A 24,298-nucleotide genomic window follows, 5' to 3' on the forward strand; every position below is an offset into this window, starting at 1 on the left:
GGAGATGGGACGTGGATAAACTGAAAGAACCAGAGGTTGTACACAGTTTCAGGGAGAGCATAAGGGAACAATTGACAGGAATAGGGGAAAGAAATACAGTAGAAAAAGAATGGGTAGCTCTGAGGGATGAAGTAGTGAAGGCAGCAGAAGAAAGTAGGTAAAAAGACGAGTGCTGCTAGAAATCCTTGGGTAACAGAAGAAATATTGAATTTAATTGGTGAAAGGAGAAAATATAAAAATGCAGTAAATAAAGCACGCAAAAAGGAATACAAACGTCTCAAAAATGATATCGACAGGAAGTGCAAAATGGCTAAACAGGGATGGCTAGAGGACAAATGTAAGGATGTAGAAGCTTATCTCACTAGGGGTAAGATAGATACTGCCTACAGGAAAATTAAAGAGACCTTTGGAGAGAAGAGAACCACGTGTATGAATATCAAGAGCTCAGATGGAAACCCAGTTCTAAGCAAAGAAGGGAAGGCAGAAAGGTGGAAGGAGTATATAGAAGGTTTATACAAGGGTTATGTACTTGAGGACAATATTATGGAAATGGAAGAGGATGTAGATGAAGACGAAATGGGAGATACGATACTGCGTAAAGAGTTTGACAGAGCACTGAAAGACCTGAGTCGAAACAAGGCCCCCGGAGTAGACAACATTCCATTAGAACTACTGACGGGCTTGGGAGAGCCAGTCATGACAAAACTCTACCAGCTGGTGAGCAAGATGTATGAGACAGGCGAAATACCCTCAGACTTCAAGAAGAATATAATAATTCCAATCCCAAAGAAAGCAGGTGCTGACAGATGTGAAAATTACCGAACTACCAGTTTAATAAGTCACAGCTGCAAAATACTAACGCGAATTCTTTACAGACGAATGGAAAAACTGGTAGATGCGGACCTCGGGGAGGATCAGTTCAGATTCCGTCGAAATGCTGGAACACGTGAGACAATACTGACCTTACAGCTTATCTTAGAAGAAAGATTAAGAAAAGGCAAATCTACGTTTCTAGCATTTGTAGACTTAGAGAAAGCTTTTGATAATGTTGACTGGAATACTCTTTCAAATTCTAAAGGTGGCAGGGGTAAAATACAGGGAGCGAAAGGCTATTTACAATTTGTACAGAAACCAGATGGCAGTCATAAGAGTCGAGGGGCATGAAAGGGAAGCAGTGGTTGGGAAAGGAGTGAGACAGGGTTGTAGCCTCTCCCCGATGTTATTCAATCTGTATATTGAGCAAGCAGTAAAGGAAACAAATGAAAAATTTGGAGTAGGTATTAAAATTCATGGAGACGAAGTAAAAACTTTGAGGTTCGCCGATGACATTGTAATTCTGTCAGAGACGGCAAAGGACTTGGAAGAGCAGTTGAACGGAATGGACAGTGTCTTGAAAGGAGGATATAAGATGAACATGAACAAAAGCAAAACGAGGATAATGGAATGTAGTCAAATTAAATCGGTTGATGCTGAGGGAATTAGATTAGGAAATGAGACATTTAAAGTAGTAAAGGAGTTTTGCTATTTAGGAAGTAAAGTAACTGATGATGGTCGAAGTAGAGAGGATATAAAATGTAGACTGGCAATGGCAAGGAAAGCGTTTCTGAAGAAGAGAAATTTGTTAACATCGAATATAGATTTAAGTGTCAGGAAATCATTTCTGAAAATATTTGTTTGGAGTGTAGCCGTGTATGGAAGTGAAACATGGACGATAACTAGTTTGGACAAGAAGAGAATAGAAGCTTTTGAAATATGGTGCTACAGAAGAATACTGAAGATAAGGTGGATAGATCACGTAACTAATGAGGAGGTATTGAATAGGATTGGGGAGAAGAGAAGTTTGTGGCACAACTTGACTAGAAGAAGGGATCGGTTGGTAGGACATGTTTTGAGGCATCAAGGGATCACAAATTTAGCATTGGACGGCAGTGGGGAGGGTAAAAGTCGTAGAGGGAGACCGAGAGATGAGTACACTAAGCAGATTCAGAAGGATGTAGGTTGTAGTAGGTACTGGGAGATGAAGCAGCTTGCACAGGATTGAGTAGCATGGAGAGCTGCATCAAACCAGTCTCAGGACTGAAGACAACAACAACAACAACAACAACAACATGGAATATGTGACTGGATTAGTGATTTTCTGTCAGAGAGGTCAGAGTTCGTAGTAATTGAAGGAAAGTCAAAGTAAAACAGAAGTTACTTCTGGCGTTCCCCAAGGTAGTGTTATAGGCCCTTTGCTGTTCCTTATATAAATAAACGATTTGGGAAAGAATCTGAGCAGCCATCTTCGGTTGTTTCCAGATGACGCTGTCGTTTATCGACTAATAATGTCATCAGAATATCAAACCAAACTGCAAAACGATTTAGAAAAAGTATCTGAATGGTGCGAAAAGTGGCAGCTGACCCTGAATAACGAAAGGTGTGTCATGCACATAAGTGCTAAAAGGAACTCAAACTTCGGTTACACTATAAATCAGTCTAATCTAAAAGCCGTAAAGTCAACCGAATACCCAGGTATTACAATTACGAACAACTTAAATTGGAAAGAACACATAGAAAATGTTCTGCGGAAGGCTAACCAACGACTGCGTTACATTGGCAGGACACTTAGAAAATGTAACAGACCTACTAAGGAGATGCCTACACTACGTTTGTCCGTCCTCTTTTAGAATACTGATGCGCGGTGTAGGATCATTACGAGATAGGACTGACGGAGTACTTCGAAAAAGTTCAGAGAAAGGCAGCACACTTTGTATTATCGCGAAATATGGGAGAAAGTGTCACAGAAATGATACAAGGTCTGGGCTGGAAATCGTTAAAAGAAAGTCGTTTTTCGTTGCGACGGAATCTCCTCACGAAATTCCAATCGCCAACTTTCTCCTCCGAATGCGAAAATATTTTGTTGACACCAGCCTAAATAGGGAGGAACGATCACCACGATAAAATAAGGGAAATCAGAGCTAGTACGGAAAGATAATGGTGTTCATTCTTTCCGCGCTCTATACGAGATTGGAATAACAGATAATTGTGAAAGTGTTTCCATGAACCCTCTGCCAGGCAGTTAAATGTGATTTGCAGAGTATCCATGTAGATGTAGATACGATTCCGATACTGCAGTAAAAAAAATATAGACATCGGAAGATGGGCTAAATGAAGTGAATTCGGTCATCGCAATAAAATCAAACTCCTTAAAAAGTATTTGTAGTTGGGTACGGTCTCCCTCAACAGTTTTTAAATTAATAACTGTTACAGACTTCTGGATCCAGTGTGGAGAAAATAACGTAACGTAAACCAGACTTACGGATTAGGCCTTAGTCCTGTTCCGACTGGTCAGCTTCTGCCCACAAGGCAGCGCGAGGAGCGATATCTACCCATCGTGGGGCATGTGATCAGCATGACACCAATCCCTCCCAACGTTACTTCCAGTAGATCAATCCTTATCATGCTGCTGCTTCTTTATTCAAGCAGCACCTCATTTTACTTCACGAGGCTGGGTACACTGCTTTCCAGACATCCCATAAAATAATGCGAGGAGCTAGTGGGAATCGAGCTCATATCGTTGAGCTCTGAAGACAGCGACGGGAGGTGGAACGTAACTGTTATATAGAGCGTGACGCAAAGGGATGGCGAACATTTCAGGAAACATTCCTCACACGTAGGGGAACAAAATATGGTGTATGGACACGAGTCCGAAAAACTCGATTTCCTTGTTTGAGCTTATTTTCTATTTCTCTTCACAATCACATAAATTATTGTGAACACAATTGATTTGAATTGTACTTACATATTGTAAAGCAACGTCAATAATTGGAACACTACTGGAAGAAGAAAAAGTTTTAGTGGCAAAGGAGAACCCAAGAAGGGAGTCCCACATGGTTCAGCTTTGCATCCTCCCTTATTCCTTGTTATGGGCTGCCTATAATCGTTACGAAATTGTGCAATCAAGTCATCTATAAAGATTTGCTTTCACGTTTCGACAGACACTGTTGGTGACTGTTCGTTGAGGCCTGTTGTTTCTCCACAGATGCTCAATGGAAAAACTTAACCATGCTTTCAGAGAGAATATTCTACCTCTTTTGCTAGAACATATGCCTTCAAAAGTGCATCAGAACATGTGTTTAATGCGTGATGGAGCTCCACCTCATATCAGTGTTCACGTGTGTAGATTTCTAAATAACAGAATCGACGACAGATGCATAGGTAGGAGTGGCTCAGTTCCGTGGACGCTCTCTGGGTGACAACACCTGTTACAGGCACTGCCTGTGTGGGCAGAGAGGCTTGCATGTTGGCGACAAGCTGAGAGTTGTGACGACGGTAGTACAGCTACATGTTGCACTGGCCTCAGCAGCTGAACCAAACGACCCGTGTCCCACGACACCCCGTCACGTCCATATCCAATCCCGTAGTCCTACCTCATTTCCCCCAACACCCAACTAAACATATGATGTGAACAGTGCCCAAAGGGGGACAGAGAACATATGTCATTCACAGAGCCTCGCAGATTCCTGGTGATCTCCTTTTATATCTAGCCTTTTACCACATGGGGTTGGTTCTGTGGTAACGTCTAAATATATCCCCTCTTTTTGTGAAACCAAAATGGAGAACAGGGACAAAAAACAGGGACATGATGACAACCTCATCATCCAAGTATCAGGGTTCAAATCAACAGAAGCTGCTTCTGCACCTGGGTCAGGAGAGAGACTGCAACAAGAAGTGCAGACCAACAAAAGAAGTTGTACCAGGTTAAAATTAAATCTATTTCTGTGGCTCAGAGGAGGGAGCTCCTAGAAGAACAGAAATGGAAAGATGGTAAAGAAAGGCTTCTTAAAGAAAAGTGGGAAAAAAAGGACTGTCTCATAGTGAAGAGGGTAAACAGACCTCTTTCACCTAGAAGCCAGGAAAGAAGAGAACAAGGGAAGCGTCTAATACTCCTCTGGATAACTGCATCTAGAAATAGATAACGCAGGAAATAGAGAAACAAGCCTATATTATTGCAGTCTCGGTTTTCAGGATAGTGGTTTCCAAAAAGGATATCCACTAGCGAGCGTTGCCTAGCAGCAGATGGACCTCGTTGAGAAGAATGGAGGAGGAAGGGGGAAGCAAGTTCAGGAGATGCATGGAGATGCTCTTACGTTTGTGTGTGAGAGGGTAAGAACCGGGGATCGGTTAAAGACGGTAGTGTCCAAGCTATCTCTGAGCGAGGAGGCGAAGATGGTGGTCAAGGCAGTCACCGAAATCCTCAAGGCCGCAAAGGTAGCAGTATGGTTGCCAAAACTTCTTAAGGATACGCTTCTGAAGACTGTGCTCCATAAAATAAGAGCGAAGGAGGGAAACCAACTGAAAAGTTGTACCAGACTGCCAAGCCCACATAGTGCAATCTGGTAAAAAATTCCTCAGGACGATATGGTAACATTACCTGATATTTTACTTTCCTTTTTCACACGTTCCCGGCAGGGTAGTCAGAGATATCGGAAGAGACCAAGACCGCAAGATGGAGACTGCAAGTGTTGTACATAAATCTCAACACAGTAAAGAAGCAACTTTTATACTGAGAGAGAAACTTTGAAGAGAGTGGATGGGCATGACCCAGATTCAGGACTCGGAGGAACAGGAGGTAAGTGATGTACGCCATGAATCTAAGCGACTCCAGGATAACGATCTAATTAATGTCAAAAATGGAATTTCATTCAAGCCAGGGGCGAACTTTTGTTTCAGGGACTTAGTGACCATCAGGATGAGAGAAAAGAATCATGATGGGAATTATACTCATCTCAAATTACCTTCCTTATGGGGACAGTTCTCGTCCATCCCACGAGTGGTTGGCTATGATGCCGAAATCCACAACGTTGAGTGGGGAAGCAGCGACACCAACAGCAGAGGTGAGTACTTTTGTTCAATTGTCGCTCTAAAGCAACCTGGTGAGCGTGAAGATAGGGCATAAGAATACAAGAAGTAACTCATACAGCTTCTGGGTCAATTCGAAAGTACAGCTGTTTCAAACAGTGGCATGTGACGTTGGAGCCTTCCGTATCTGACAACATGTACATTAACTTTGAGTATGAAATGGATATTAGACCATGGCCTTTGTAAATCCTAGGAAAACAGACTGGGCCTCATACACGAAAGACCTCAACTCACACTCATCTAAAGTAAGAACTTCAACGTGGAATAAGCAGATTTCGAGAAATTTCAGATGCAGGATCTCATATTTGGAAAATTGCCCAACCACAAAGAGGTGATCAATCATTGATGTACCTTGGTGGAGTAACATGAATTTGCGAAATAAGAAGGTGAGAAGACTGTTCAACCTTGCAGAAAGTAAAGGGCAGTGGGTAAAATATGAGGAGAACCTGCCCAAATACAACTTTGTGATTAAGCAAGTGGACCTATCATCCCATAAGGTGTTCTGTGAGGAAGTGGAAGGTACAGTTACTTCGGCTATACTTCACTCACTGTGATTCTAGTAAAGCCAGTCAATACCCGCAGTGGGAGGTGGGAGCGTCTTTACTATCCCTTATTGTAGACGATTTCTTCCGGACCTGATCGGAATATTCTGTGCTTTTTGATCTCTGACGCTATTTGATCATTCTCAACACACAGCCTACACCTAAGGGTTCTATGTGTGTGCTCATCGTATGTAGTATTCCTTAAAGTTCCAGTAACATATTGTCAGTCTTATCATAACTTCAGTGTCTCCTGTTCAGTTGCAGGATCACAGAACTGCTTTTATAACATGGCTTTGGAATCATTAAATTGCTTTGTTTTTAGATCTTAGTCCAATAGTCAACAAGCTGCCTTCCGATCCAGTTCCGTAGAGTTGGTGCAACCGTTGCGTTAGTGCTGTTAGCTTCTTCAGTGCCACTGATCCCTGAGTGACCGGGGAGCCATAGCGTGTTGACCCTGTTACTTTCCCCTACACCACAATGGCGACTGATCTCGTAGTAGGGGCTGGCACAGATTTCAGAGCTGCTTGGCTGTATGGATAAATGCAGATGCTACGGTCTTCGTAGCACCTATGGAAAGTCTCCTCCTTGCACTCGCCGAATAATTACGCCGGGAATACCGTGGCTAGCTTCCCTGGAGAGATAGGGCTCTCTGATCTAGGTTTTACCCCAGCACCTTCGTCTGTTTTCGACTCTGTCTCCTGCATCGTGTCGTATTTCGTTCAACTGATCCCTACGTCCAGCTGTTACTTGGAAAAGTTTCTTGATGCATCTGGAAATTATTGAATAGTCAGCAGGCATTCCATACCAAAACAAGTGAGGCCAAGGATATGAGACCAATCACCCTGTCCTCACTTCTTTTACAGACTTCAGAAAAACTGGTTAGTATGCATATGAGACAAAGGAAGCCAACTAAGGTTCCTCTATATAGAAACCAACATGCATGTCAACCAGGCAAATCCTATGAAACCGCACTTTACCGACTTTTTGGGAAGGTGGAAAAATCACTACGCTTTCATGAAATCGCTCTTGCATCTTCTTGCATATCGAGGGTCCTTTAGCAATAAGACCTTCGAATCCATGGTTGAAGTTGCAGAAGACCGTAGCACCAAGACCACCATATGTATGTGGATGAAGACCATGCTGAGCAGATTGAAGGTTGAAACATCCCCAAGAAGGTGTTCACAAGTAGAGGTTTCGTTGCCCACTGCTGTGGAAACTAGCAATCAACTAATTAAAGAGCTAAATACTAGACAATACTTTTTCAAGTACATACATACACATATTTATAGTTGTACTTGGCAAATTTGCTAGTACTGTCAGAAGAATGGCATTACATTCATTGAGCATTGTGCAAAACTGGTGCATGAAATAGGATGTGTGTGTGAACCCAAATAAAACTAGTGTAGTACCTTTTACGAGAAAGTATGTCCAGAACATATACTCAAGCTTTTCGATGAAACCTTATCCATTCAGCGGGCAGTGAAGTATCTAGGGCGAACCCTGGATGCGAAATTATCACGGACCCTTCACAAAAGGAATCTATATTTTAACACCAGTAGACGACTTAATGGAAACCACTGGGATCTAAACTCCAAGAGTTTGTACTGGATGTGTACTACTACAATAAGAGCTGTGATAATTTATGGTGCTGCAGTATGGTGGAACAAAGTAGAACAGAGCTGGAGCTTGGGAAGGTGCAGAGACTGGCCTGTTTTGCCATAACAGGCAGAATTAGCATCACACCTACTGCTGGGGTGCACACCATGCTGGACATGCCCTCGTTATACCTCTGGGTCCAATAAAGCCAAAAGCAGGGTCATACTGGTCAAAAATTGCTCATAACTGGATGTCTTTAGGATATCCTGAATCCCACACCAAACTACGGAATGAGGTGAATATAGGAATACTTTAGACAAGAAATAGTTTAGACAAGAAGAGAATAGGAGCTTTCGAAATGGGGTGCTACGGAACAATGGTGAAGATTAGATGGGTAGATCACGTAACTAATGAGGAGGTGTTGAATAGTATTGGGGAGAAAAGTTTGTGGCACAACTTGACTAGAAGAAGGGATCGGTTGTTAGGACATGTTCTGAGGCATCAAGGGATCACCAATTTAGTATTGGAGGGCAGCGTGGAGGGTAAAAATCATAGAGGGAGACCGAGAGATGAATACACTAAGCAGATTCAGAAGGATGTAGGTTGTAGTAGGTACTGGGAGATGAAGAAGCTTGCACAGGATAGAGTAGCATGGAGAGCTGCATCAAACCAGTATCTGAACTGAAGACCACAACAACAACAACAACAACAACAACGCGTAATCTAAATTTAGCGGATTTCTTTATTACTCATGTGAATAACTTCACACTTATGTCTCTGCTCAATCAACTTTTTTCTTCACACAAGCAAATGGTATTGTCATATACTGTCTATTTAACATTTGAGGCAAATTACTGACTTTACGTTAGAAATATTTCGAATGCAGCACTTTCCCTACGGGAAACCACTCACTTCTTTTTTTTTACGCTTACTTCTTTATTATTATTTTACTTCTTGTGAACTTGTATTTGCGCTAAACTAAATCCATCTTACTTGCAGTGCCTCTAGTTTTTGAACTAACGACTGCAATTGACTTGATCAGTGAAGGTTTGCTAGACGGTCGCGGTGGCCGAGCAGTGCTAGAAGCTTCAGTCCGGAACGGCGTGACTGCTGCGGTCCCAGGTTCGAATACTGCCAAGGTTTAAGTAGCTCTAAGTTCTAGGGGACGGATGACCGCAGATGTTGAGTCCCATAGTGCTCAGAGCAATTTGTTCGTCTGCTAGTCAACCTTGATGCTTGTTCACGGCGAAGGAATCTGCGAGTAACGTTTATCTAATGGAGATTTCTGTGTTCAGCTTGATCTGACTTTATTTTTGTGCTTATCTAAAAACAACTTGTTTACATAATCGACCCTGCGAGTGACCGATATTTTACATCTCCGTCTACATGACTACTCTACAATTTACACTCAAGTGGCTGGCAGAGGTTCCTTCGAATCACCTTCAGACTATTTTCCTGCCTTTCCACTCTCATTCAAAAGAGAAAATTGGTGATTTAAATTTTGTGAAAAGATCTCGCTGCAACTATAAAAGGCCTTGTTTTAATTATTGCTACCTCAACTCGCTTATCATAACCGTAACACTCACTCTTCTGTTTCGCGATAGCGCAACGCGAGCTGCCCTGCTCTGCACTTTTTCGATGTCCTCTGTCAATCCTATCTGGTAAGGCCCCCACAGGATGCATCAGTAGTCCAACAGAGGACGGACAAGAGCAGAGCAGGCAGTCTCTTTAGTCGATCTGTTGCATCTTCCTAGTGCACTGTCAATAAAACACTGTTTGGTTTGTCTTGAACACAAAATCATCTATGTGATCGTCCCAAATTCAATTATTCGTAACTGTAGCCCTGAAGTATTTAACTAAATAAACAGCTTTTAAATTTTTGGGATTTATCGTGTAACCGAAATTTAACTAATTCCTTCTCGTAAGTAAGTGGGTGACATCGTACTTTCCCTTATTCAGAAATAACTGCCACTTTTAGTGCCATACAGATATCGTGTCTAAGTCATTGTGCAATTGACTTTGATCTTCTGATGACTTTACTACAAGGTAAAGGGTGATATCTTCAGCAAACAATCTAAGACTGCTGCTCAGATTGTCCCCCAAACTGCTTATATAGATTGTGGACAGCACAAAACTCCTAACACTTCCATGGGGAACGCCAAATATTGCTTATGTTTTACTCTATGGCTTTCCGTCGCCTACTACGTGCTGTGATATTTCTGACAGGAAATCACGAATCCAGTGGCACAACTGGAACGATACTCCATAGGCACGCACTTAACTAGAAGTCTCTCATGAGAAAATGTGTGAGAAGCCATTTACAAATATGGAATTAATAGTTTCGTGATCGGCACGCTTTCTAGCAATTTCTGAAGCATTTTATCATAATGGAATGAACGCTGGCTAACGATGTGGATTGCTTTTTTCGGAAAGGTGTAGTCCTTGCACGACTAATTATTCACTGCGGGGTACATTGGTAAGATGTCTTTCCCCGTGAAACAGAAGATTAGGATGAAGAAGGAACTCGGCAATGACAGATAATAATCTAGATAAATGCATAGAAAAGAGTTGTTTCGCTGTTGCTGGAATGAAATAGATACATTTCCTATGAACCATTTGAACCATGGTCACAACCAAATTTTGTTAGGTTTTACTGTTTCTGAAGAGCATATTCCTAGACATACTACTTTTGCAAGGTTTAAAAACTTGCAAATCTTTATTATTTTTGTGGACTTCAGTCGAAAGACTGGTTCGTGGCAGCCCATCCTGTTTACGTTTTTACCCCCCACTCTCTCATTCACTGTCAAATTTACCATTCCTAGATGCCTCAACAAGAGTCTATCGACAATCTCTCTTCTTTTAGTCAAAAAGTATCGCAAATTCCTTCTCTCTCCACTTCGAATCAATACTATGTTCTTCCTATTCACATCTACGTATCTGATCTTCACTATTCTGCTGCAGCGCCATACCTCAAAAGCTTGTTTTATCTTTTTCTCCGTCTGTTCATACTCCACAGTTTACTTCCATTGAACACAACACAGGACATGACAGTCTGTCGGCTTTATTTCCTCTCCACAGGACAAAAAAACCAGAGTTTCCAATACATCACGGAGGCACTTGCATGATTTCATTGTTGTGAACTCTTCACTACTTCTTGTTCATCGTCGACTTCATCATCCTCTTTCTCTTCTTTTCCCTATTCTTCTTCTTGTTTCTTCTACATGATAAGTTTCCCAAATAGTTTGAGACTTTCCTCAATTTGTATGGATTTCTATATCTCAGAACAAGTGAAACACCCTACTTATCCCAAGTTCCATAATGACTAAGCACATTGGTACTAACAGTTAACGCTATACTAATGAAACTTCCTGGCAGATTAAAACTGTGTGCCCGACCGAGACTCGAAATCGGGACCTTTGCCTTTCGCGGTCAAGTGCTCTACCAACTGAGCTACCGAAGCACGACTCACGCCCGGTACTCACAGCTTTACTTCTGCCAGTACCTCGTCTCCTACCTTCCAAACTTTACAGAAGCTCTCCTTTGAACCTGCAGAGTGAAAATCTCATTCTGGAAACATCCCCCAGGCTGTGGCTAAGCCATGTCTCCGCAATATCCTTTCTTTCAGGAGTGCTAGTTCTGCAAGGTTCGAAGGAGAGCTTCTGTAAAGTTTGGAAGGTAGGAGACGAGGTACTGGCAGAAGTAAAGCTGTGAGTACCGGGTGTGAGTCGTGCTTCGGTAGCTCAGTTGGTAGAGCACTTGCCCGCGAAAGGCAAAGGTCCCGAGTTCGAGTTTCGCTCGGGCACACAGTTTTAATCTGCCAGGAAGTTTCATATCAGCGCACACTCCACTGCAGAGTGAAAATCTCATTAAGGAACGCTATACTAATTTTCCACAGAACAATGCGCACTAAAAGTAAAATTAACCGTGGGTGTGAGACTGTCACTTTTAGTCCCCTATATTCGAACCATCGATTTTTCATGACGTCAGTGGATGAAATTACTGCTTTTGAGTCTCGTTACACGGATAATTCAGAACAACACATCAGGAAACATCACATCTACAAGTTGGTCATTACAAGATAAATCTTTATTACAGTATGCTCTATTATTGTAATACCCACAAGTAGTTTTATTTATTTGAGCAGCGAGTTAAGTTCCTTTTTTGGCTTGTTAAAACATTATTCCTGGTATCATCCCTTTGGTCTGTACCTACATTCATACTCCGCAAATGGACTCGCATTCGGGAGGGCGACGGATCAATCCCGCGTCCGGCCATCCTGATTTAGGTTTTCCGTGATTTCCCTAAATCGCTCCAGGCAAATGCCGGGATGGTTCCTTTCAAAGGGCACGGCCGACTTCCTTCCCCGTCCTTCCCTGATCCGATGAGACCAATGACCTCGCTGTCTGGTCTCCTTCCCCAAAACCACCAACCATACTCCGCCAACCACCGTATGGTGTATGGTGGGAGGTACCTTGTACCACTCCTAGTGGTTTCCTTTACTATTCTACTGGAAAATGGAACGAGGGAAAAACGGTTGTCTGTAGGCCTCCGAACAAGTCCTGATTTCTCACTACGACAAATATACGTTGGCAGCAGTAGAATCTTTCTGCAGTCAGCAATAAATGTCTTTCGTCCAAATTTTCTCAACAGTGTCTCGCGAAACTGTCTCCTTCACTCCAGGAATTCCCGTTTGACTTCAGGAACCATCTCCGTAATTCGCGTGTGGAACGAACCTACCGGTAACAAATCTCGCGGCACGCCACGGAGTCTCTTCGGTGGTTTTTCGTTTAATCCGACCTGTCGGGGTCCCAAACACTCAAACAGTACTCAAGAATAAGTTGTACCAGTGTTCTACACGCGTTCTCCTTTATGACGAGCTAAGTTTTACTAGAATTCTCCCAATAAACCGAAGACGACCAGTCACCATCCGTGCTACTGACCTTCTGTGCTCGTTTACTTGCACATCGCTTTGCAACGTCCATTTTAGGTACTTAATCGACCTGTTTATGTCAAGCAAGGAAACAGTAATATTATACTCGAAGATAATAGGATTGTTTTTCCTATTCATCTGCACTGACGTAAATTATCTCACTGTTAGAGTAAACTGACATTCATGCGACTAAATAGAAATTCTGCCCAAGTCGTTTCGTATCGTTCTACAGTCACTCAACGACGATACTTTCCAGTATACTACAGCTTAGTCGGCAACCAGTCGCAGGTTTCCTAACCGCGAACTCCTTTGTGTGTGTAGGTAAGAAGCGCAAGCCTATCGCGCTGTGTTGGGGCACTCTTTTTCGTTACCGTTGTCGAACAGTTAAAGTGAGTACTGAAATATCCCCTCACGCAGTTGATGAGTAACTGCTGTGAGCTACTGTCCCCATACACAATGGATTAAATCAGCACGTCACGTGACTCTGATGTCATATTCTGTGCTGGACGTTGGGGTACGAATCGAGTGCATGGCATGTATTTATTTATTCATCAAGTACCTGTGACCGAGCGAACTTGAGCTGCTTGCTCACAGAACGAGTCAGTACCTTGTGAACAAAATGTTATAAAGTTTATTAGTAAAATGAAGAATTAATAAAAAACCAGAGAAAGTAAGTGTGATTGTATAGGAATAAATAACTCATTAAAGAGAAAGTTCAGAACAGCTGCGAGGAATTGCTGTACAGGTAGAAGTATTACGTCACACGGGAACTTTTGTGCTTAAGCAGAGTGGTGAGAGTAAGACGACTCGGAAAATGCATCGTTCACCTTAAGATAGGCAACCCAGCTTACATCATACAAGGCCCAGGTGCAGGTGACTTACATTGGGTTGTTTGCCTTGAGGTGTACGGAATACAGGGTGTTTGTAACTGAATGTCGGGGTTTTAACGCTTTATAATATTTATTACATTGAACTTACAGTTATAAATGATATCAAATGAAAGAGCAACTCAAACAGTTTCATTTTCCAGCAAGATAGTGCGCTACCTCACTGGTATAGCCAAGTACGCGATTGGTTGAACTTCACTGTACCCAAGCGCTGGATAGGCGGCGGGGGGGGGGGGGGGCAATGACAGGGCTTGTTTTGCATGGCCTCCACGTTCACCCGACCTAACGCCATGCGATTTTTTTCCTTTGGGGCTTCGTCAAGGATCGTGTGTAGGTGCCTCCGCTACCAGCAGACCTCCCTGCACTAAGAAACCGGATTGAAGCAGCTGTTGCTACTATCACTGATGACACACTTATCAACATTTGCTTGATGTGTGCCATGTGACAAATGGTGCTCACATTGAACATTTATAAGGTTCATGGTAAAACTTTGAGTTGCTCTTTCATTTGACATATCATTTATAACTGTAGGTTTAATATAATATACACTCCTGGAAATTGAAATAAGAACACCGTGAATTCATTGTCCCAGGAAAGGGAAACTTTATTGACACAATCCTGGGGTCAGATACATCACATGATCACACTGACAGAACCACAGGCACATAGACACAGGCAACAGAGCATGCACAATGTCGGCACTAGTACAGTGTATATCCACCTTTCGCAGCAATGCAGGCTGCTATTCTCCCATGGAGACGATCGTAGAGATGCTGGATGTAGTCCTGTGGAACGGCTTGCCATGCCATTTCCACCTGGCGCCTCAGTTGGACCAGCGTACGTGCTGGACATGCAGACCGCATGAGACGACGCTTCATCCAGTCCCAAACATGCTCAATGGGGGACAGATCCGGAGATCTTGCTGGCCAGGGTAGTTGACTTACACCTTCTAGAGCACGTTGGGTGGCACGGGATACATGCGGACATGCATTGTCCTGTTGGAACAGCAAGTTCCCTTGCCGGTCTAGGAATGGTAGAACGATGGGTTCGATGACGGTTTGGATGTACCGTGCACTATTCAGTGTCCCCTCGAAGATCACCAGAGGTGTACGGCCAGTGTAGGAGATCGCTCCCCACACCATGATGCCGGGTGTTGGCCCTGTGTGCCTCGGTCGTATGCAGTCCTGATTGTGGCGCTCACCTGCACGGCGCCAAACACGCATACGACCATCATTGGCACCAAGGCAGAAGCGACTCTCATCGCTGAAGACGACACGTCTCCATTCATCCCTCCATTCACGCCTTTCGCGACACCACTGGAGGCGGGCTGCACGATGTTGGGGCTTGAGCGGAAGACGGCCTAACGGTGTGCGGGACCGTAGCCCAGCTTCATGGAGACGGTTGCGAATGGTCCTCGCCGATACCCCAGGAGCAACAGTGTCCCTAATTTGCTGGGAAGTGGCGGTGCGGTCCCCTACGGCACTGCGTAGGATCCTACGGTCTTGGCGTGCATCCGTTCGTCGCTGCGGTCCGGTCCCAGGTCGACGGGCACGTGCACCTTCCGCCGACCACTGGCGACAACATCGATGTACTGTGGAGACCTCACGCCCCACGTGTTGAGCAATTCGGCCTCCCGCATGCCCACTATACGCCCTCGCTCAAAGTCCGTCAACTGCACATACGGTTCACGTCCACGCTGTCGCGGCATGCTACCAGTGTTAAAGACTGCGATGGAGCTCCGTATGCCACGGCAAACTGGCTGACACTGACGGCGGCGGTGCACAAATGCTGCGCAGCTAGCGCCATTCGACGGCCAACACCGCGGTTCCTGGTGTGTCCGCTGTGCCGTGCGTGTGATCATTGCTTGTACAGCCCTCTCGCAGTGTCCGGAGCAAGTATGGTGGGTCTGACACACCGGTGTCAATGTGTTCTTTTTTCCATTTCCAGGAGTGTATATTATAAAGTGCTACAACTCCGATATTCATTTATAAACACCCTGTATTTTCCGGCCAGTTTTATTTTAACCGCCGAGTACTTGATGACCATGAGTCAATCTCTATACCCTGAGGTGAGAGAAGTGATGGAACGCCCCCTTGTATCTTATCGCACCTTCTTTTGCCGTGCGTACTGCAGCAATACGACGTGGCATGGACTCAAGTCGCTAGAAGTTCGCTGCAGAAATATTCGGCCATGTTGCTTTTATAGCCGTCCATAGTTGCGAAAAGTGTTGCTGGTGCAGAAATCTGTGCACAAACTGACCTCTCTGTAATGTCCCAGGTATGTTCGCTGGAATTCAAGTTGTGAGATCTGGGTGGCCAAATCATTGGCTCGAATTGTCCAGAATGTTTTTCAAACCAATAGCGTACAACAGTGGCCCGGTGACATGTTCTTTAGGAACATGAAGTCCATGAATGGTTGAAAATGGTCTCTAGTAGTCGGACATAAACATTTCCCCATCAATAATCGGTTCAGTTGCATGTAAGCATGTGCCTTGTTGACAATTTGAGTTCATGGCTTCGTGGAGTCTGCGCCACACTCGAACCTTACCACTACCTCTTACCAACTGTAATCAAGACTTGTCTCAACAGGCCACGGTTTTCCGGTCACCTAGCGTCTAACCGATATAGTGAGAGACCAGAAAAGGTGCTGCAGGCAATGTTGTGCTGTTAGCAAAGGCATTTCCGTCGGTCGTCTGCTGCCATAGACCTTTCAAGGCATATTTATTCGCATTGTCGTAACGGATACGTTCGCCGTATGTCCCATAGTTATTTCTGGGGTTATTGCACTAAGTGTTGCTTGTCTGTTAGCTGTGAAAACTATGTAAACGCCGCTGGTCTCGGTCATTAAGTGCAGGCCGTAGGCCCCAGCATAGGCCGTGGTGAGAGGTAATGAATGGAATTTTGTATTCTCGGCACACTCCTGACACTGTGGACCTAACGATGTTGTTTTGAGAAGGTAGCCTCCTCCTGTAGCCGGGCTCGCGCCACCTGTGCACCCCGAATAGGAGGCAGACATATCTGATATTGGTGGCCGAAAGCATTTCAACCGCCATTGCTTCGTTCGTAAGGGGAGGAGAAGTTGTGACGTACATCGCTAGGCTACGCGGCAGTTTCCTGAAATAAATCCCAAACCTCTCGTAAGTTCCTTATGGAGTGAGGGTGCATTATACTGTTTGTTATCCGTCCGTTGGAGGGGGGCGATAAGCTCGGTAATTGTCTTGGTGTTCCTTTGTTTTAAGTTTTATTTTATTGGTTACAGGCAGAGTCCATTTCACCAGATACTATTATTTCACTAAATGATACAAACAGGATGGCGATCTGATTACATTACAAAACATGAAACAAAATTGAACTAGATGAGCAGTCGATGAAGTACATTAGTCTGACTACAGAATTACTACAAAAGCCACAAAATTTTAAAATAAAATTGTATTACCTACGAATATCACAAATCACAAGGAAGTTCCCTTCTACAAAGGCGGATGACATGGAAAATGTAGTTGGTACCGGAGCAACTGAACGAACTGAGAGATGTTCTAGCAGCAAAAAGTCCTCAATTTTAAAAATATTGAAGAGTGAATTTGTAATTGGTTGACTGTGGTTATGACTTTGTACGTGGTATGTGTACTGAGCAGTCAAATGAAAATGAGGCGAATGTGTAGAAAGAAACAGTTTATAACTGGAAATGTAGGTGCCATAACTGCTTGTACATTTATCCCACTGTGAGACTAGACTGTCAATATCCTCATGAAAAATGTTTCGGGTTGCCTACCAAATCATGACTATGCCGAGACATGCTTCTCTTCCTCCGAAGCAAAGGTCACGAATGTCTTCCTTCATTGCTTCAAATATACCGAAATTGCATGGAGAGGGATCGTGACTGTATAGAGGATGTGTAAGGACTTCCCAGAGAAACTTCGGCAGTATAATCGAAACTACCTGCCTACAAGATCCACGCTAACATGTTGCCAAGCTTGTTACGAAAAAGCTTACGCAAGTTACTCTGGGGTGCCCTTACAAAACCCTCCACACAGTCACTATCTCTCCCCACTCAATTTCAATTTTTTTTTTGAGTGCTGAAGGAAAACATACGGGGAGGTCGATTTTCTGCAGACGATGAGGTGCACGCCTAGGTACAACCACAGTTCCGTAGGCAGTAGCAAATATTTTTTTCCACGAAGGCATTTTTCGTCTTTAGTAACATCGAGATAAATCTATTAACATTTATGACGATTACTTTTGAAATAATTAACACTCCTTGCCCCTTTACAGTGCTCTCCCCATTTCGAAGGGAATCACAGTTTCGAGAAGGAAATAGTTTCAATAAACATCTCGTTATATTGCTATTCGTGTTACCTGCTCTTAGTCTGTTAGGAGTAACCTACACCCACGTACGTATTACAGTCCCCTCCACTCAACTGATACACATCAACAATTCTCGAACAATAAGTGGATCCATCCGTGTAGCCGCGTTGCCTTAGGCGCCTTGCCACGGTACGCGAGCGTCCTCTCCCTCCCCCCCCCCCCTTCCCCACTCCATTACAATTAAAGTGAAGTCCTCAAAGGTATTTAAGGTTCGAGTCCTCTCTCGGGCGTGTGTGTGTGTGATTTCCTTACAGTAAGTTAGTTTTAGTTACATTAAATCGTGCGTAAGCCTAGGCACCGATGACCTCAGAAGTTTAGTCCCATAGGAACTTACCACTACCACCACCACCACCACCACCACCACCACCACCACCACCACCACTACTACAGTAAGTGGAGAGCGACCCTAAGAGCCGAGGAAGAAAATCCTTTCCGTTTCGGTAGTTGAACCTACCACTCACAGTATCTCAGCCAATAATTCCTTGTGGCACTGTTTTCTGTTGCTAGCATACACATAGGGGAAGATAGGACTAATGTTGGTGCGCAGTATTCATCAATGGTAAATGTGATAGAACCACCACTGTTCTGTAAGAGAATAAACAATCTATCGACTAGGATAGGTAGTTACCTGTGATAGAGTACTGATTACGCTAATGTGGACGGGAACGTTTCGTGGTGCAAAATCTGTATCTGGCTCCTGAATGTCATTGACAGAATTTCTATATATGATAACTTGTCGTTTAGTGTGGATAAATGTACTAGGATGCTGAAAAGTAGGCCCAATGCCTCCGAAATTTTTGAATTTCGTTCTCGGTATCGGTAGTGGTGTTACATGTGACGCATATTACTTTGTCGACTTTTCTGCTTGCTGTCGCAAGACGCAACCCACTGCCACAAGAGGGCTCCGAATAGTGGCGTGTAAAATGCCAACGTAACTATGTCGATGAGCGATGAACAGCGACCATAATCACGTTTCTGAGAATTCTAATTCGAAGCATTCGCCCACACATTCAGTACTCTGTCCTTCGGCATGATAGTGCCGCACATCCCACACGAGAGCTGTGACATCTGCAACAGTCCGACGCCTTGGTTTCACTGTCGTCGATCATCCCCCCAACCAGACCTAACTTGGCTTGATCCGATTTTGATGTGTTTGCAAACCTTAAATACCTTTGAGCACTTTAATTGTAATGGAGTGGTGCGAGCAGAGATGAGGTTGTACGTCCATCGAAGTTAAACATTCCGGACTACCGTTGAGAGAAATGTGTACGTTGCCATGAATGACAGCATTCGTGATCACCCTATATCAAAAAAGTGAAATTCTGAAGCACAATGTTCTGAGATCCAAAGGACGTCCTTCTCATCCATTTATCCTAATAAAAATGGCTCTGAGCACTATGGGACTTAACATCTTAGGTTATCAGTCCCCTAGAACTTAGAACTACTTAAACCTAACTAACCTAAGGACATCACACACATCCATGCCCGAGGCAGGATTCGAACCTGCGACCGTAGCAGTCGCACTGTTCCGTACTACGCGCCTAGAGCCGCGAGACCACCGCGGCCGGCGCTCCATTTATCCTTTGAGGAGTGACTGTGTGTGCAGCTTCTACTGTCAGACCCTTTCCGCTCCGCTCAAAGCAAACGACAACCTTCACGATGACTCTAGTCCGGATTCTGCTGTGCCGACGAAGATCTGTTTTTTTTTTTTTTTTTTTCAAAAGTAAAGTATTTTCGACTCTGCGAGGAATGTGGGGATGGCGGTTATCTGTGAAACTATCTGTTTTCTGAAATTTTGACTTTTCTCCAGGCCAATTTAAAATAACTTTTAAAATCGCAGAATCCGACTAGTCTCTGAAGTAACATATCTTTTTATTCCTGTTATTCCCTGTAGCCGGCTGGAGTGGCCGAGCGGTTCTAGGCGCTACAGTCTGGAACAGCGCGACCGCTACGGTCGCAGGTTCGAATCCTGCCACGCGCATGGATGTGTGTGATGTCCTTAGGTTAGTTAGGTTTAAGTAGTTCTACGTTCTAGGGGACTGATGACCCCAGAAGTTAAAGTCCCATTGCGCTCAGAGCCATTTCTTGTAGTAAACGTAGAAATCGAACAAAGATCGAAAAATTTCGACTACACTCACTTTCAAGATACATAGAATCAAAATAACAAATTAAGTAAAACTTAGTCCATCGACCGTCCCCTGCTTTTCTCGAAATGTGATGAGTGATTAAATACTACAAAAATCAATAATATTCTGCTATTGATTCTAATGTTTTTGAAAAACTGCTGGACGAAAATGTTGTAATTCAGGATCCCCTATTTAGCCATTAAGAATAATTTTAAACAGTGCTCAAGGTTGAGCAATGAAGTTGAAGCAGTCTATTTTTCGTGTTTATTTGTAAGTTTTGAAACGTTAAAATCATATTATGCAGACACAGACAGCAAATCATGCACTTTCTATTTTCATTTTAATGAATAGTTGTTAAGTTTTAATCAATTACTATTACCACAATTTTCTTCCTCTTGTATTATTCCATAGCACGGGCAGAGAAATCTAATATTTTAAAGCATATGAAGTACTGTGCTCCACTGCTACGTCAGACCGTAAAAATGTTTCCGCGTTATGGTTGGTGCCTTTCTGCATTACAACAGATGTCCTTCGACGGCAGCGACGAACTGCCGTATACACCAGGTTGGGGGCCACTCTTGCACACTAAACCTACACGTGTAACACACGGCAGGAGGGACGTCATTGTTCAGCAACGCTGCACGAATCCGTACGCTCCTTCCTGTCGACATTGTTGTTAAAATGGACTGATCCCTTTACCCATTTTCTTTTAAAAGAAAAGGGAGTAATTGTTATTCGTAAAATTTCCGTTGCTTTCAGGTATTGCTAATGCAATAGAAATTTTACGAATACCAGGTGTACCGGTATGAAATGAGCGTTTTTTTGTGAAAATGAAACACTGATGAAATTGAAAAGTAAAAACATTTTATTCAAAGTACTGACCATTGCTTCCTATATATTTAGAAAACACCTTTCTGGCAAATTTGAGGACACCACGCCAATAGAAATGTTCGCCTTTTGAAACAAACAGATCAGACACCCAATTTTCGACTTCTTCGTAGGAATCGAAGAGTTCCTCAGCAATTGCGTGTCCCATTGATGAAAACAAATGGTAGTCGGAAGGGGCCAAATCTGGTGAATACGGCGGGAGGGGTAGCAGCTCCCAGCCAAGTGTTTTGATTGTATCCTGAACCAGTTTTGCTTTGTGCGCAGGTGCCTTGTAGTGTAAGAAAAATTTACTTTGCCATGTCTTCTGGCACATTTTGGTCTTTTTTCGATCAATGCATAGTTCAAATTGATCGTTTGTTGTCTGTAGCTATCAGTATTCACAGTTTCACCGTGTTTTAGAAGCTCATGATACACCACACCTTTCTGATCCCACCAAACACAGAGCATATTCTTCTTGCCGAATCGATCTGGTTTTGCAGTCGATGTTGATGGTAGTCCCAGATAAACCCATAATTGTTCCAGTTTAGGATTCTTAAAATAAATCCATATTTCATCGCCAGTAACAATTCGATGCAAAATTGATTTTCTTTTATGTCTTTGAAGCAAAATTTGGCAAATGGTTTTACGGTTTTCCATCTGTCTTTCATTCAATTCACGTGGCATCCATTTTCCACACTTTTTGATCTTTCCCATAGCTTTCAACCGGTGAGAAATTCTTTGTTGTGCAACATTTCGCATTGCTGCCATTTGCTTCTGACTGAAAGTATCATCTTCATCCAATATTGCTTGCAATTCGGCGTCTTCGAACTTTTTTGGTGGTCTTCCACGTTCTTCATTTCTTACATTAAAATCATTACTTCTCAACCGTTGAAACCATGTTTTACATGTTGCTTCTGATACAGCATGATCGCCATATGTCTCGACAAGTAATCTATGCGGCTCTGCAGCACTTTTTTTCAAATGAAAACAGAAAATTAATGCTTTCCGCAAATCATCACTTTCTGGTACAAAATTCGACATTGTTAACACGATGAAAACATATGATGTATTTGTTCCATGAGTTGATGTATACTAAATATGTCTGACAGATGTCATACCAACAAAAAAAAAAAAAAAATTAAGGCTCGTTCACAACAAATGTTCCCTGTCCACACATTTGTATCTTAACGCTCAAATGGTTCAAATGGCTCTGAGCACTATGGGACTTAACTTCTGAGGTCATCAGTCCCCTAGAGCTTAGAACTACTTAAACCTAACCTAAGGACATCACACACATCCATGCCGGAGGCAGGATTCGAACCTGCGACCGTAGCGGTCGCGCGGTTCCAGGCTGTAGCGCCTAGAACCGCTCGGCCACACCGGCCGGCTCTTAACGCCCATTTCCATACCGGTACACCTGGCAATAATTATTCCCTTTTCTTTAAAAAGTTCTATTTAAAAGGTAAATATTTAGCAATGATGTTGTGTTAAAAAAACGCCTGTTGTAACTGAGACCAAACAAATATCGAAAAATGCCGGTTATGAAGAACTAAAATACTAGTATCGATTATAACCGGTCGGTTTTTCGCACTGTGGAAGTGACAGGAATTCGAAGAGGACCTTAGTGATTGGTTTAACAACTTGGCAGGAACGGATTATGCACAAGGTATAGGAAATTCAAACTTCCGCGATTCCGTAGGATGGGGTGACATAGGTTAGTGGAAGGAGCCCAATTGACCTATCTTCCCACCATTTTTGGATAACGGTACTCGCATCATCAGCTGTCGTCACGTGACGTTATGTACTTGCGTCACGGCCGCCATCTTGGATGACAGTACTTGGGGTGACTTACTTTGGCGTGAGGGTGGCCCTTGAGGTGACCTACTTTGGGGTGACACTCTTCTTGGTCTGCTATGTTATTAAACGAAAGAACAGTAAATGAATTTGCATGCGTGTTATACATGGACAATTGTGAATAAGCTCAGTGAGAAAAAATGTAATACATATTAGTAAAAGAACAGTGTAAGTATGTAGGAACTCCAGTACAAAGACAATTACAGTCTCAATTAATTCGTGTGCGTGGTCATTCTAGGGGACTTTACGGCGTCCCGATATGTCTAAATATTAGATAGTTGAATAATATACATGCGACACTGTATGATATTAACAGAAGACGTCATGTAGACGGATGGAAAAACCTGTTATCAAAAATAATTAATTTTGCAAAACTTATTAATAGACAACCACAGACGATAAGCGTCGTATAGATGATTAATGAGAACTATTATCTATGATTTATCTCTGTGTAGAGGGGACCATTTACACTCCCTTTTTCTGCTGTTCATTGTCTCTCTTGTTCGCTGTTTCTCTTGTTTTCGTAGATGTGATAACAGCTTACACAGCCATATCAGGTCTGTAACCGTATATGTAATGAATCTACTGCAAAAGCTGGCTATTTCATGCCTTTATTTCGTAGTTTTGTGTACCCTGTGTTAAACATCTGCGGGAAGCGTGTATATTTGAACGAAAATTACGTAGCAGAGTAATTAAGATATCAACATAAGTTCGAAAACATGTTTCATTTCATTACATCGAATAAAATAGTCTGCTGAAACGAATGGCCCTCGTAGATGTATGGTAGTACGATATAGGCAGTATGATACAAAAGTTGAAAAAAGCAAGAAAAAACAAAAATTTGAGCTAGGAATTTCGGATGTCAATCTTTTGAATGTTCTGCCTAGAGCCGTATCAGAGACGACGGGGACGTCAGCCGCTCGGGGTCCAGTTTCGCGCCAGCAGCGGCTGACGAGTTTTATTATTCAAACCGATGATCAAGCCGCGACCATGCAGGGTCGTTGGGATGCGCGTTCTGCAATCAGGCTTACGGACAGTGCCTTTATGAGCTGCGCCGCTATCAAGGTCATTAGCTGCGGCAGCCCTTCCGCCGTCATTACGGGGCTCCGCCCTGCCATCTATGCAGAGTGGAAGTCAACCGCCCTAATCCAAGCCCCCAGACACACACACACACACACACACACACACACACACACACACACACACTGGGCGTGCGCACCCCAATTTCCCT

General features: G+C 43.3%; 1 long non-coding RNA gene across 1 annotated transcript in view; it reads right to left on the minus strand.

Annotated features, from left to right (window-relative positions):
- LOC126293363 (uncharacterized) overlaps positions 1 to 24,298 on the minus strand; it is a 1,719,051-nt gene that overhangs the window by 540,951 nt on the left and 1,153,802 nt on the right. The window lies entirely within an intron of this gene.

The sequence above is a fragment of the Schistocerca gregaria genome, chromosome 10 (genome assembly GCF_023897955.1).
Source record: "Schistocerca gregaria isolate iqSchGreg1 chromosome 10, iqSchGreg1.2, whole genome shotgun sequence".
In the NCBI taxonomy this organism is placed as follows: domain Eukaryota; kingdom Metazoa; phylum Arthropoda; class Insecta; order Orthoptera; family Acrididae; genus Schistocerca; species Schistocerca gregaria.